Source organism: Petaurus breviceps, unplaced genomic scaffold, assembly GCF_028583685.1.
Source record: "Petaurus breviceps papuanus isolate PSGF00001 unplaced genomic scaffold, PetGlider_PUasm1.0 90700, whole genome shotgun sequence".
NCBI classification, from domain to species: domain Eukaryota; kingdom Metazoa; phylum Chordata; class Mammalia; order Diprotodontia; family Petauridae; genus Petaurus; species Petaurus breviceps.
Window position 1 is genome coordinate 7,095,093 of NW_027187315.1, and position 15,709 is coordinate 7,110,801.

The 15,709-nt window shown below is 37.5% G+C and overlaps 1 long non-coding RNA gene across 2 annotated transcripts in view; it reads right to left on the reverse strand.

Moving 5' to 3' along the window:
* LOC138144435 (uncharacterized) overlaps positions 1-15,709 on the reverse strand; it is a 206,829-nt gene that overhangs the window by 28,941 nt on the left and 162,179 nt on the right. For both annotated transcript variants that reach the window (XR_011163952.1, XR_011163953.1), the window contains exon 3: positions 958-1,075. This is a non-coding gene — a long non-coding RNA (uncharacterized lncRNA). The remainder of the gene's footprint in view (positions 1-957; positions 1,076-15,709) is intronic.

A 15,709-nucleotide genomic window follows, 5' to 3' on the forward strand; every position in this document is an offset into this window, starting at 1 on the left:
TTCCTTCCTTCCTTCCTTCCTTCCTTCCTTCCTTCCTTCCTTCCTTCTTTCCTTCCTTCTTTCCTTTCTTCCTTCCTTCTTTCTTTCCTTTCCTCCCTTCTTTCATTAGTTTAGCTCAGAGCATGGCACATAGAAGGCACTTAATAAATGCTTTTGCTAACTACTTCAATATGAATGATACATAAATTATGAAAAATACAGCAAGGTAACACAATATATAAACTCTCAATGAGTTTTGCTAAACACAATGTTTTGTGTTTACACAAAACACAAGTACTTTGATATTTTAAAAAATATTTCATTGGGTTAGAGTTCCACAACACAAATTAGTTATCCAATAGCCTCTCAGGACTCAGTAAATAATTTCTCTGTTCAAAGGCAGAAGCATGAATCTGACTTTCCTAGTTCCAGCAGAGGACCATAACCTGCATCTCCAACCAATACCTGGTAGAACAGGAGATGTCTTACAGAACTGCAAGTCATTGGTTACATTTCCATCCCTTTAGATGAATAGTCTGAGAAATAGATTTGGAAAAGCAAAGCTGTAAACCCCCTAATATTTGCACAATGCTATTTTCTCACCTCCCTAAAACTATTACTGTCACAGTTTAGTTGTACCTCTCTTTCAACAATTTACCACTAACTCATCTATTGGGAAATTTCACTGTGAATGGTCAAGTAGACAATTATGTTTAAAATTGCATCTCTTGTGGAATTTTCAGCATAAAACCATGCCATAAGAGATGCCCTAAAGTACAGATGGGAATCTAAAATAAAGAATCTGGAAATATAATATTGTAAAGTTTGGATTTCATAGAGATAGGAAGTGAATCTGTGATTTTACTAATAAATGGAGCTCTCAGGTGAGGAAACTTTCGATCAATGCAGATTAGTACTCCATCTGCAGCTTATAGTCTTACAGAGTTGCCTAGAGTACTGAGAGCTCTGGTGACTTACCCAGGGTCCACAACTAGTATGTGTCAGAGGTGAGACATGAATCCAGATCTTCAAGACTCATTTCTCTGTATCCACTATACTGTAGTCCTTCTATTTGACTGGGATACCAGAACTAATTCTACAATGAAAGGAAAATAAATTTAGGGTTAAGATTAAATAACAGTTTGATTTGGTCAGTCACAAATTTTTGTGTCACTGATAGAATATTATTGATAACAATGAGCCACCTTGCTAGGAAATGTTTCAGGAATGTATAGTCTAATGTTATCTGTTTCCAAGTAATATGAGTACCTCAAGCAAAATAACTTTTCTCATTTGCAGAGCAGGTTTTTTGCATACATGGTGCACTCTGAGGAACATCAGGAAGGTCTCTACTGTAGTATCTCTCCACTGCATGTCATATGCCTTGATATTCCTTTAGGAAATTCTACCTTTGGTAATTCATTCCAATGTGTTCACAAATGTCCTTTATAAAAATTAATATAGCCCTGGGAAGGATCAAATTTAAATTTTTGTTCATTTCATCACAACTCTTCTTCAAAGCCAGATGAGATAAAGGCACTGAAAGAATGGGGGTGTGGAGGGTGAAGAGGCAGAAATGAGAGAGGGAAAGGGGGCAATTGTTAAACTCCAGAGAGCTGTTTCAGATAAGCTGGCCTAAGAAATATGATAGTAGTAGAGACTGTGCAGTCACAAACAGAATGATAATAATACACCTTTATTGAACACATTAGAAGACACTTTTTCTAAACTAGCCTTGGCTCTGGCCAGCTGTGGGCCTATGAAAATTACCTCAGGTTCAAGGCACATATTGGGTCAGCAGCTATTAAGAACCATAGCTCCCCCTCCCACAAATGTTTATTTTTTCTTTTTCCAAACACAAAATTTTGTACCAAATTTTATACCAAATTTTACCAAATACAAAAGTTTTTTTAAGCGAGTAAAAAAACATTTAATTAAACAGAATAACAAGGTAAATGATGAGGAACCTCACTTACTATAAACAGGGGCACTCTCCCACAGATTCTCATGTCACCAGTGACAAAGAGGCCCATGTAGTGAAGCTTTGTGGTAAAGAAACTGGAAAGGAAGACAGGGGATAAATGCCCTAGTCCGGCAAAGGTTAGCTGAGGGGCTGCTTCCTCCTCTATGCCACAGACTGCTTTCTCTACTGAGCTCTGAGTTTCCGGTTACCATCTGCTTGGATGGTTTATCCTCTGTCTTTTTTCTCTGCTGGATATTTTGCACTGACCAGTTTTCACCTGTTGATTTTTCACTGAATTGCCACCACTATCTGCTGACATTCCTCTGAATTATAGCTACTCTGCCACTTCTTTGACACAAGGGAGTGATTAGATCTCTTTCTATGCATCTAGCCCAGAGCTTCAAGGTGAGGCACATTTTTTTTTTGTGAGTGACTGACCCTCAAGTCAAGTCTGTCTTTTGAACACTTTAGCTTCTGCTTCAGTATACATTCCCATAGATTGCCCTGCTATTGGAGTGTTATTTTGTTTTTGTTCATTCATCTTAGACATGTCCAACTTTTTTTGACCCCATTTGGGGTTTTCTTTGGAGAAGTTTCTCCATTTCCTTCTCCAGCTCATCTTACAGATGGGGAAACTGAGGCAAACAGGATTAAGTGACTTGCCCAGGATCACACAGCTAGGAAGTGTCTGAGGCCAGCTTTGAACTCAGGAAGATGAGCCTTCTTGACTCCAGGCCTGGAACACTATCTACGGTGGCACCTAGCTGCCTGCTAGGATGGGGGGATAATCAACTCCCTTCTTGACCCTTGACTTCTAGTGCCAAGGCCATGCAAATCACTTACTAAGAAAAAGGAGCAGGATAATGCTGATATCCTTTGCTTTACATTTCTATGAACACCAAAATCACTGGTTTTAACGATGGACTATCCTGTGGAATATGTAATAAAAGTATTATCAAAGTGTGAACTTTATAGATCAGGAGATTCAAGGATCACAGAGTTCAAATGATTAACCCCTTCCATTCAAAGAGCTAGCGGGTCTTGCCCAAGTCCAAAGTTCTTTCATGAATACCACATTGTCATACTTGGAGACACACAGCTGCTCAGAAAAGGGAAATGAGAGAATAGTGGAAGAATTTTCTTCTCAGTTGCAATTTTGCCTCGGGCTGACCCTAACTTAAGGATGGCTCTACTATACTCCATTTCCAAAGCTGTACAACCCGTATTTGGGGGAATACAAATTTGCATCAGACAAAAGGACTCTTTGCTTAGCTTTCTCCTGGGATTTTCATTTGCTTTCTGAGCTACCCAGTTTATTGGTACTGAAGTGAGCAGTGAGACAACAATAAAACTGAACCAGGTTTCAAAAACAATTTAAAATCATCTTGTCAGAGGTAAAGAGCTATTGAATTAACCCGCTGCAGCATAAATTCCTTAAAACTGCTATTTTGTGGTTATACTTTGAATTAAAATAGATTGGGAGGGGAGTAAAGTATGGAAGGAGAAGTGCATTCTACACTTTACTATAGGAGCAGCATTAGCAACTGAATTACCAAATACTTGACAAGCATAATTATGGAAAATGATGCAAATGAGTTTATAATTCAACAGATTGGCATCAGATAAGTAGGAGGGAAGCTGTTCCTACAAATAAATCACTGGACATATTTAGTAGGACATTTTGAAGAAAACCTTTCATTCCATAGTTTCAATCAAGTAGTAGAATCAAATGTTTCCATTACTGATAGAGGGATCAATGAAAGGTGAATATCTAAGGACTCGCTATATAAAGCCATCCAGAGTCAAGGCATTTTGTCTGTCTGTATCCCCTTGAAACCAAAGCTCATGAATGTCTATTTATGTATTTCTAAGAATCAAAAAGAGGAAACAACTGTTTTAAAGCAAAAGACTTTAATGAATAATCAAAAATTAACAATAAAAATTTCCTTCCATAGGCCTAAGTCACTCTCTCTCTCACAAATACATATACTGTCAGTGAGAATAGTGGACACATAGAGGCAGGAATGTGCCAGAGCCAATTCTTATTGGCATAAGAAAATAATGGAGAAAATGTCAATAATGAAGATTAAACTTAAAAGCACTGTTCTGCTCCCCACACACACCAAGAACTGGTTGTTTAACATTCACTAGCATACCACTGTATGAAGATAACACATGCTTTTGGAACATATTTGGTCAAAATGTACAAAGGAAGCAATTAAATTCATTAAATATTTATTAAAATGGCTAATATGTGCCTGAGTCTAGACACTTTCTTAAGAGCTAAGGGAATAAGAATAAAGAGGACAAAAGAGAATCCCTATGGTCTAGGAATTGATAATCCAATGAGGAAAGATAACATTCAAAGGAAAGCTGGAAAGGGGGAGGAGGACATCAGGAGTTACCCAGCACAGACACTTTGGAGGCATCTTGTTCTTTGGAGCTCTGACCAAGCAGGGCTACAGATGGCAAGTGGAATTCTGGAGAGGACACACACCTAGGGAATCTGTATGGCCAGAATTCACTCATGCAAGAGTAATTGGTGCCAGCAATGTTGCAGGGCTTCTAACATCTTCTCATTATATCTCAGCCAGACCCTACTCCAAGAGATACACAGTCTCTCAAAGTCACTGCCAGGCATAGCCACACCTGGTAGGTAACCATGGAGTTCCTCTCTGCATTCAGTTTCTGGCATCAGCTGATCATCTCGGCAGTGAAATGATTTCTTTTTCCCTCAGGAGAAGAGTTGTCTCTGCCATACTCTTTCATGCTCTAAGCATATTTTTTTTAAAACAACTCTTAGAAAATCAGCAGTCCTTTCCCTAGTCCTAGAAAAGCAAAAGTCTTCCCTAGGAGTTGAAATTAGTTCCATTCTTTTTTTTTTCCTTAAAGAGGGGCCTTTTCTTGTTCATTACAGAGTTTTGACCAGAAGTGCTCTCCTCTTCAGGGTAAGATCCTTTGCACCAAGCTCTTTATAACCCAGAGTAGGTTCAAACTCGCTCATGATTAAATAGCAAGTGTCCTTAGGCTTAAATCTATCTTTTGAACTAAATTTCCTGGACACTGGACTTGCCTTTCCAATAAACAACCTCATTATAACTTAGAGTGAGCATTCTATATGCCTCCTGATTTTAATCCCTACAGGCTAGAAGATACTTGTATGCTGTTTAGCAGAGAGGAGAGACTGCTGGGTTTGGAGTCATGAAGGTCTGAGTTCAAATTTAGCCTCAGTAACTGTGTGACAAGTCACTTTACCTCTGTTTGCCTCAGTTTTCTTATCTGTAAAAGTGTGTGTGTGGGGGGGGGGGTAATAATATCTCCCACCTCACCAGGTTGTTGCGAGAATAAAATGAGAAAATATTTTTAAATCTAGTAGAGAGCTTGGCACATAGTAGGTACTATTTAAATACTTTTATAATGTGTTATCCTCATTTAATGTAAATTTAGAGTATACCTATTCCTACCTATGTAGGATATCCTATACATTCACCTAAAAAGTCTGAACAATTTTTAGCTTGAGGTCCCCTGTTGCAAAGAAGATGCTTATTTTCTTTCCAACAATACTTTCCTAACTACAACATTTTCATTCGTAAATATATATAAGAGCAAATTTGTTTCATGCTTTAAATTCACCTCATATATCAATAAATCCCCAAAGATTTTGCCTCCTCAAAGAGGAAGCAAAGCCAGGAGTTTCCATTTACTTCCTGTAAACACTGTGTTAAGGTCATTTCTAGATAGCCTGTCTTAGCTACTTCAGACTTCTTTGATGGGACCCAATATGGATTCTGCTTAGGCTAAATTGTACTTGATAATGAATAAGATTATAGGGGGCTTCATTGTGCTCACACCTTTCCCAAAAGGAGAGGCCAACTTGAAAAATGGGTCACCACCTCATTCCTAATTCTCTAAGGAGCACATATAATACTTCAATGCCTGAAAAAATTTGAGTGCTTCCTTCAGGTTAGACATTTTTCACCCAAGAGTAGTTAATAGGAAGAGGCTTGTAACTAGGCTTCAATGAGGAAATAAGGATCTCTCATCTCTCTTGAATGACTGTTTTAAATAACTGTAGCATAGGATCCTGGATGTGGTCATTAAGAAAATGATTATTTTCATTATAACAAAGGCAATTTGAACTAGAATTTTCCCACAAAACATAAGCTTCTTTCTTTAAAAAAATAGAAAAGAAGAAAAAGGAGGGAGGAGAAGAGGGAGAAGAAGAAAAAGGAAAAAGTGGAGGAGGAAGAGGAGAGTGAGGAAGAGCAGAAAAAGGAGAAGAAAAAGTAAGAGGAAGAGGAGGAGGAGGAGGAAGAAGAAGAAGAAGAAGACCCAGAGGGAGTGTCACTGTCTCTTCAAATCCCCTCTTCCTTTTGATTATGTTGAAAGACTGAACCAGTAATGAACAATGCATCCATCTGGGAGCTGAGAGGACAATCTAGATATACTGAGGAAAGACTTTAGGGAAGATGGTCTCTTTGGTATGACTAAAAGACAGCCTCAGCATTCTACAAGGGCATGAATTCAGACTCTTTGTACCCATGAGAGAGCTACACCCACCTAAGAAGAGCCTTATGAGTACTCCAGAAAGGGAGAAAGGGTTCCATTCAACCAGAATGCATGAGTAGCATCCTTGCACACATCAAGTCAATTCAGTAAGCACTTATTAAGGGCCAGACAGTATACTAAAAAGATCATGCTTTCCAAACTTTAGACTTTCCCACCTGAATTCTGTATATATTTGCAAGAGACTGTGTTCCAGATTTTTGGGGGTATGCTTTTTGTATCAACTTTTATTATAAATGCTCCTTTTTAAAAAGCTAATTAATTCTGGCTGACAAAACAATAATCAATCAATGAGGAGCACAGTGGATGAAGGGTCATGATCAACAATACTGAAAATCATCCCCAATCCTTCAGGATTCTCTCTAGAACCTGGAAGGGGAGATTAATCAATTACTCTCAGAGGACCCAAGCTGCCAACACCATAGAGAAAGTAAGCACTAAGGTACTATTAGATAGACAAAGTTTTTTCCCCCCATTCCATCTCTTTTTCCCAGAGCTGAAAAGTAATTACCATATTGTATATAGTAACCATAATTGGAAATCCTTACAATTTTATCCTCTACTGTAAATTATTTTATCCTCTAATGTAAATCAATTTTAGGTGTTAGGTTGCATTTAATCCTATCAGCTGTATCAACTATAGTTGAATCCTTTATCTTGTAGCTCTTTTCTTTTCTCTACCTAACCATGTTTGACTTTCCATACTTTCTTGATTATGGAGCTTCTAGAACTGCAGAACACCTCAGTATTGACTGATTTCCTTTTTCTTTTTTTCTATTGGTATTAACACTTTTCTTTTTCTAGACTTCAGGGTTTATTAATGCAAAAATGGATGGAATAGAATGCAACTCAATTCTTTTTTGTTTATTTTTTAATATTTATTTATTTTTGTTTAGTTTTCAACATTCATTTCCACAAGATTTTGAGTTCCAAATTTTCTCCCCATCTCTCCCCTACCCCAAGATGACAAGCATACTGATTACCCCAGTCTGCCCTCTCTTCTATCCACCACATCCTTCCCCTTACCCTATTCCTTCATATTTTCTTGTAGGGCAAGATGGATTTCTAATACCCCATTGCCTATATATCTTATTTCCAGTAGTATGTATTTTAATTTTTTAACTTTTGTTTTTAATGCATTGAGTTCCAGATTCTCTCCCTTCTTCCCTTCTAACTACCCCCCCCCCATTGAGAAGACAAGCAATTCAATGTAGGTGATATATGTGTAGTTATACAAAACACTTCCATAGTAGTCATACTGTGAAAGACTAACTATATTTCCCCCCATCTTATCCCACCCACCATTTATTCTACTTTTTTTCCTTTCACCCTGTCCCTTTTCAAAAGTATTTGCTTCTGACTCTCCCAATCTGCCTTCCTTTCTATCATTCCCCTTCTTATCCCTTTCCCCCCATTTTCCTGTAGGGTAAGATACCTAATTAAGTGTGCATGTTATTCCCTCCTTAAACAAAATCCAATGAGAGTAAGGTAACATTCCCTTTCACCTCCTTGTACTTCCCTCCATTGTAACAGCTTTCTCTTGATTCTTTTATGTGAGATAATTTTCCCTATTCTATCTCTCCCTTTCTCTTTCAACCAATATATTCCTCTCTCATCTCTTAATTTTACTTTTTAGATATCATCTCTTCATATTCAACTCACCCTGTGCCCTCTATGTATACATATACACATATATACTCATATACATGCATACATTTATGCATATACATCCACACGTGTGTATATATATGTGTATATATGTGTGTGTGTGTATATATATATATATATATACACACACACACATATTTCCCATCAACTAACCTAATACTAAGAAAAGTCTCATGAGTTACAAATATCGCCTTTCCATGTAAGAATGTAAACATTCAACTTTAATAAGTTCTTTATGATTTTTTTTCCTGTTTACCTTCTCATGTTTCTCCTGCTTCTTGAATTTGAAAATCAACTTTTCTGTTCAGCTCTGGTTTTTTTCATGAAGAATGCTTGAAAGTCCTCTATTTCATTGAATATCCATTTTCCCCCTAAAGTATTATATTCATTCTTGCTGGATAGGTGATTCTTGGCATTAATCCTAGCTCCTTTGACCTCCAGGATATCATATTCCAAGTCCTTTGATCCCTTAATATAGAAGCTGCTAGATCTTGTGTTATCCTGATTGTGTTTCCACAACACTCAAATTGTTTCTTCCTAACTGCTTATAATAGTTTATCCTTGACCTGGGAACTCTGGAATTTGATTATAACATTCCTAGAGTTTTCTTTTGGGGATCTTTTTTCAAGAGTCAATCAGTGAATTCTTTCAATTTCTATTTTATTTTCTGATTTGATAATATCAGGGAAATTTTCCTTGACAATTTCTTGAAAGATGATGTCTAGGCTCTTTTTTCTTGATCATGGCTTTCAGGCAGTCCAATAATTTTAAAATAATTTCTCCTAGATCTATTTTCCAGGTCAGTTGTTTCTCCAATGAGATATTTTACATTGTCTTTTATTTTTCATTCTTTTGGATCTGTTTTATAGTATCTTGATTTCTCATAATGTCATTAGCTTCCATTTGCTCCATTCTAATTTTGAAGCAATTATTCTCTTCAGTGAGCTTTTGGATTTCCTTTTCCATTTGGACATTACTGCTTGCTAAGGGATTCTTCTCCTCATTGACTTTTTGGACTTCTTTTGCTATTTGAGTTAGTCTATTTTTAAGGTATTATCTTCTTTAGTATTTTTTTGGGTCTCCTTTAGCAAGCTGTTGACACATTTTCACGATTTTCTTGCCTTACTCTAATTTCTCTTCCCAATTTTTCCTCTTCTTCCCTTACTTGATTTTAAAAATCTTTTTTGAGATCCTCCATGGCCTGCGACCAATTCATATTTTTCTTGGAGGCTTTTGATGCAGATGTTTTGACTGTTGTCTTTTTCTGGTTCTATGTTTTGATCTTCTTTGTCACCAAAGGAAGATTCTATAGTCTGATTTCTTTTCTTTTATTTGCTCATTTCCCCAGTCAATTATTTGACTTCTGAACTCTTTACCACAGTAGAACTCTGCTTCCAGAGCAGAGAATGCTGTGCCCCAAATTTCTGGCATTTTGTACAGTTTTTGTCAGAGCTAATTCTAGGCACATGCCTCAAAATTGTAAGGAGGACTCCCTCTCCACAGCTGCCACAAACTGCCATGCCAGTGTTCCTCCTCACCCCAGAACCACCACTCAAGTCTGTGACCCAGATCCAAGCAAGTCAAAGCAAGAGAATTTGGCCTCAGCACCAGCAAAGAGACTCCTGCAATTGCCCTCTGATCAGCCACTTGGTCTCTCCACCATCTGTGGGCCTGGAGCTCCAGAAGCAGCTGCTGCTGCCACTGCTGTTGCTGCCACCACAACCACCATCACCTCTGCCACCCCAAGGTCAGGGGTCAGACAGCAGTCTTCTCTCACCCAGGTCCAACAGGGTTTCCCCACTGACCTTTTACTTTCTCTTTGGTGTTTGTGGGTTGAGAAGGCTGAAAACCACCACAGCTGCCAGTGATTCAGTCCCCTAAGGTTTGTGCTGCCAGCCTGTGCCAGTGTGGCCCACTTGGGACTATGCTCTGCTTCCTGCCTGGTGTGATAGACCCTTCTTTTTGGTTTGCTAGGCTATCTTCAGCTGGAGATGTGTTTCACTCTGTCATTTTGGGGTTCTGTAGCTCTAAAATTTGTTTAGAGTCATTTTTTACAGGTATTGAAGGTGATTGTGGGACAAGCTCCAGCTTTTTCTCCTCCATTTGGTTCTGTGTCCTCAATTCTTTTAAGTATATAAAAGAAAGACAGTTTCATATATATATATATATATATATATATATATATATACATATATATGTATGTATGTATGAATATCTCAAAACAGTGTATTTTAGAAACCAAGTAATTCAATTCCATTATTCAGCTTTCTGATAGTTACATACTATTATCAGACCACAAGAGTGTTAGTGAGCTAACATTAGATTACCATGTTTGGGCATATATTAAGGATTATTTCTCCATCCCTAAAATAAAACCAAAGTAAACTACAATGATTACTATTTCTTGATTGAATGTCAAAGGTATCACAGTACTGATTACACTTAGAAGGGGAAATAAACCTAAACTTCCCCTTAAATAGTATGCTCATGCCATACATGTTTTTTTTTCAAGTGATTTAACAAAAATAAAGAGAACATATCTGATAATATAAATCAGAGGGAATGAAGTCATCAAGTATTTTCTCAATACCTATACAAAACAATGTATTTAGGCTAATCTAGAAAATATGTTATGATGTCATGTACTGGAACACTCTGGTTCACTTCTTCCATTCTCAGTGTGTCATTGTGTCCTATAAGAGGTGGCATTTCTTCAAGTATAGCTGCATTGGTTTCTCCAGTAGTTGACAATTTACTTCTTCCAGAAGAGTAGACAATGCTTTGCAACTACTTCCCATGGTATGGTATGGCACTTACTTGAAAAAAATAAATAAAGGTAAGTACTGTATAATCATTTACATGTTGTAATACCTCTTTAGATATAACTGGAGTCACTTTAGATAATTGTAAGACTATATTTTTAAAATAAAAATATACAAAATTGTAGAATTTTGGAGTGGTAAGGAATGCTATTCAAGCATGGAGTGAAAAAAAGAACACTATACTTGAAGTCAATAAGTCTGAGTTCAAGTCTTTGCTCAATTGATTGTTATCTACACCAAGTTAGAGATGGCTATTTTACTTCTCTGATGTTTAGTTTCTTCTGTAAAATAAAAGGATTTGATTTAAAAATACTGACTGCTTTCCTCTCTCTCAAGGAGCAGTTTCTCCACCACTGCTTCCTCTCAAACTAAAAGTGGTAACAACCTAAGGTGACTTGAATAACCCCAGTAAGTTGCCTCTCCAAAGGGCAGGTAATGTCAATTTGGAGTCAGTTCTTCCTGACTTCAGGCCTGCTGCTGATATCTAAAAAATAAAATTAAGAGATGAGAGAAGAATATGGGAAAAGGGAGAATTGGGAGAAGAAGAATTGGGAGAAGGGAGAAAGGGAGAGATAGAATAGGGTAAATTCAAATCTTAGCATTGCTATTTACTTGCTACCTGTATAACCTTAGGTTGGTCACTATACCCCTTGGGCTCTTAGTTTTCTCATTTGTAATATAGTGTGCCTGGATAAAAGAGTGGAAAAGTATACAGAGTAAGATTAGCATGGGAATAAACTGCAAGCTTTTGAAGGGAGCCACTGGAGTTTGAGGATGCTGGTGACATGGTTATACATAAGCTTTAGGACAATAACTTTTTTTATTTTTTTGCTTTTTGGAGGGCAATTGGGGTTAAGTGACTTACCCAAGGTCACATAGCTAGGAAGTGTTAAGTGTCTGAGGCCAGATTTGAACTCAGGTCCTCTGGACTCCAGGGCCATTGCACTAGTCACTGCCCCACCTAGCCACCCTAACAATAACCTTTTTATCTGGGTGGAGACTGCACTGGAGGGAGGAGAAGCTTGGGAGGGGAAACAATAAACTTTAATGTGATTGCAATTTCCAGGTAAGAGGTGATGAGACAAAGTACTCAGGTGGTGGCCATGAAAATGGAGAGATGGGGATATATAGGACAGATGGCATGAAAGTAGAAATATCAAGACTTGACAACAGTTCGGATATGTGGGCTTAATGGGAGGGAGGAATTGAGAATGACACTGATGTTGGGAGTCAGGGGGACTTGGAGGATTGCCGTGCCCTTAACAGTAATAGGAATATGGGAAAAAATGAAGAGTTTGGGGATAAAGATGAGCTCCATTTTCTCTGGTACTGCTGACAAAGGACTCAAGGGGAAGATAAAGGAGAAAAGATGTGGAAAGTCAAGAGTTCAAGATTTGGGGTCATCTCTCACATGTGAAGTGATAGAGATGTTGCAGTCTCTACTCTGCTTAGCTCTGCAAAGACTACAATAGCTTTTTTTCAGAGCTGTGTTGTACTTACTGTTTGAGGTAGGTGGCTTCTCAGGAAGACTGTAATAGACTGAGCTAGGATAGGTGAGCCCCTTCCTTTTATTTTTTTCCAATCTAGTAGAGAGGGATGCAATTCTACTAACTAAGCAATCCTTTTAAAATCCCATAGTTCTCATTCCAGGAAGATAAGCAAAACCTGAAGCACGTCACTTTAACCTGTTCCTCAGTCAGAAGGATTTTGTAGCGGTTGCTGTAATTTTTCAATGAACTGTGTTGGCTAGTACTTGGTTTCTCTACCCCTGAATTTTTGGTCCATCCCATCTTAAAATTGTCTATCCCATGACTAGAATGGCATTCTAACCTTAGATTCTTTTGTTATTTGGGAGCTGGGTGCAAAGAAAGTTTGAATAATATAGTATATCCATCCAGCATGATCTGTAGTCAGTGATAATCGGAGAAAGATTAGTAATCTAACAAGAATCATAGATTTTCCCCATTGACAATCAATGGGTTATTTAAGTGAGATAGGAGTGCTTTTTAGGGAAGGCCTTAATAGAATATTCCTGGCTTCCTCACTTACCACAAATTACCCTTGAACAAGAGTAATTTGGGAGATATGGACCTTTTGATCATCTGGTAAAGCCTATAAATCCCTTCTGAGAAGAATACTTTTTATTTTTTAAAGGTTTCACAAAGGTTTATTTTAGAACCATGGAAGCAGCTCTTTAATGAATTCCTTACAACATGAATGAAGAAAATTTTTAAATATATAAATTAAAATACATAGTATTACAGAGGAAACCAAATTCATTAAAATAAAGATTTAATATATTTTTCCCACCTAAGTTCATAAGCCCATTGAAATCTACCCATGAACCTCTTAGGGGATCTATGGACCCCAGGTTAAAAACCCCAATCCTAGATTATTTTAAGTCAAAAGCCTATGACAAAAGTGGGAGGGCTGAATTAAAGGAGTTTGTCCAAGTGCATTTTTCGGTTTTATTTTATCCCCTTTCGCTTATTCATTGCTGCATTTGGTGTTGCACTACCATATATCCTCTGGTACATGTGAAACACCAGGTTTCACCATCACTTAGATATGCCATGTCACATGTGAGGAATTATGCCCCCACCAGCCACACTCCCACCCCTCTACACCCATCCCACTTCTTCATATGTGTTATAGAATTTAATTTTTTTCTATAAATAGCTTGAAAAGACAAAAGAAGGCACCCTGGGGTTTGTATTAAAGGTTTTTCTTTCAATTGAAATCTGAGACCCTTTAAACTTTATGGACTCATTAGCCTTTTTCACTAAGTAAAAGAAGGTGAATTGTGCAAAGATATTCTAGGGAAATAAGTAGGCTGAGTCCTCTAGCAGGGAGGTTTCTATAAGTTATAAAAAGGTAGCATTATTTTTCCTCTTAAAAAGATTTTTTTTTAAAAATAAAGACTATATTTACCAGAATTGGGGCAAAAATACAAATGAGATGTACATTTCTTTATTTTTTCCTCAGAAAAGAGTACAATTCTGTATTCATTAAGTAAATAATTAACACCCAGAGGGAAATTTACATGAAATGAATATAACACAAGATATATTATTTCTTCTGAAATAGGGAAGACACCAAAAGAGCATAACAGAAGTTATTACCATCAATTTGTTTTTGTCAAATGTACAATTGTATTTTGTGTTTAGCATTTTTTCATGCATAAGAACTACCTACCTGTCTAATACCTTGCTCATACTGCATTGGGGATACCTTAGACATGAGCCCACAGCTAAGCTTTAAGTATCTCTCCCTATCACACCAGAATGGGGAACACAATGAGCCAAAGGCTATGGGGAAAAGGACTCTACCCCCTTTCATTAGCAGCTAGGTTCTTGGCCCCCAGCACTGAGCCTGGTCCATACTTTGTGGTTTAACAGTACAGGAACATTTTAATGGAGAAGAGAGAAGGATACTCTCCCAGCCCCCCACTCCCAGATCTTAGAGAAGTTATGAACATTGCAACATCTTATATACAGTAATCCACTGCAGGGCTAGCTATCTTGTATTTTGTCTTTTGGATTTGCAGGATAAAATTCATGAAGGTAAAAGGTTATTTGTCTGTACTGGACAAGAACACAAGCTCATGCTCTCTCTTGACTCAAAGATGGCTTATGATCAACCATAAATTTTGCTTTCCTAGAGATTTCTGGATTCTTATTTTAGTGGAATCAAAAAATGAGTGTTGAAGGGTAAAAGGAGAGACAGTAGGATAAATATAGAGAAAATAGGTTGAAGGGAAATACATAGTTGTGAAAACGAATTTTTATAGAAAGTTTTTCTGATAAAGACCTCATTTCTCAAATATATAGAAAACTTATATAAGTGAGAACCATCCCTCAGTTGATAAGTGGTCAAAAGATATGAACAGGGGCGGCTAGGTGGCACAATGAATACAGCACCGGCCCTGGAGTCAGGAGGACCTGAGTTCAAATCCAGCCTCAGACACTTGACACACTTACTAGTCATGTCACCTTGGGCAAGTCGCTTAACCCCAATTGCCCTCTAAAAAAAAAATTAAAAAAAAAAGATATGAACAGTTTTCAGAAAACGTAATCAAAACTATTTAGAGAGACATGAAAAAATGCTCTAAATCACTACTGATTTGAGAAATACTTGTGTGACCTTGGGCAAGTCACTTAATACCTTTTGGGCCTCAGTTTCCTTATCTGGAAAATTATCAGTCTAAAATTAACAGCCTCTAAAATCCTTTGAAGCTCCATATCTATGATTCCAGACAGGGGTTCACCAGTCCTTGAGTTGGCTTCAATATCTAGGTCTTTAGAAGACAAACTGAGGAGATGATATTTTATGTTGGAGACAGTTAGAAGAGAACCGCTGACCAAGATTCTTGATCAGGCCAAAGACATGTCCAGATTTATACTTTAAAAAGGATATTTTGACACAATTGTGGAAGAAGGTTTGAAGAGGCAAGAGAATAGAAGTAAGGAGATCAATGTACACAGCCCTACAATAATCTAGGTGATACCTGACGGAGGCTTGACTAGGGCGATAGCTCTATAGGTAAAGGATTAAAGAGATATTGGGGATGGTTGAACTGACAGGACTTAGCAGCTGATTAGTTATTGGAATTGAGGAAGAGGACCATAATGGCTAGAAGGATGGTGGACTCATCAAAAGTGTGATACACACATATTGGGTATTTGCCTGGATTATTGATGTATGAACAATT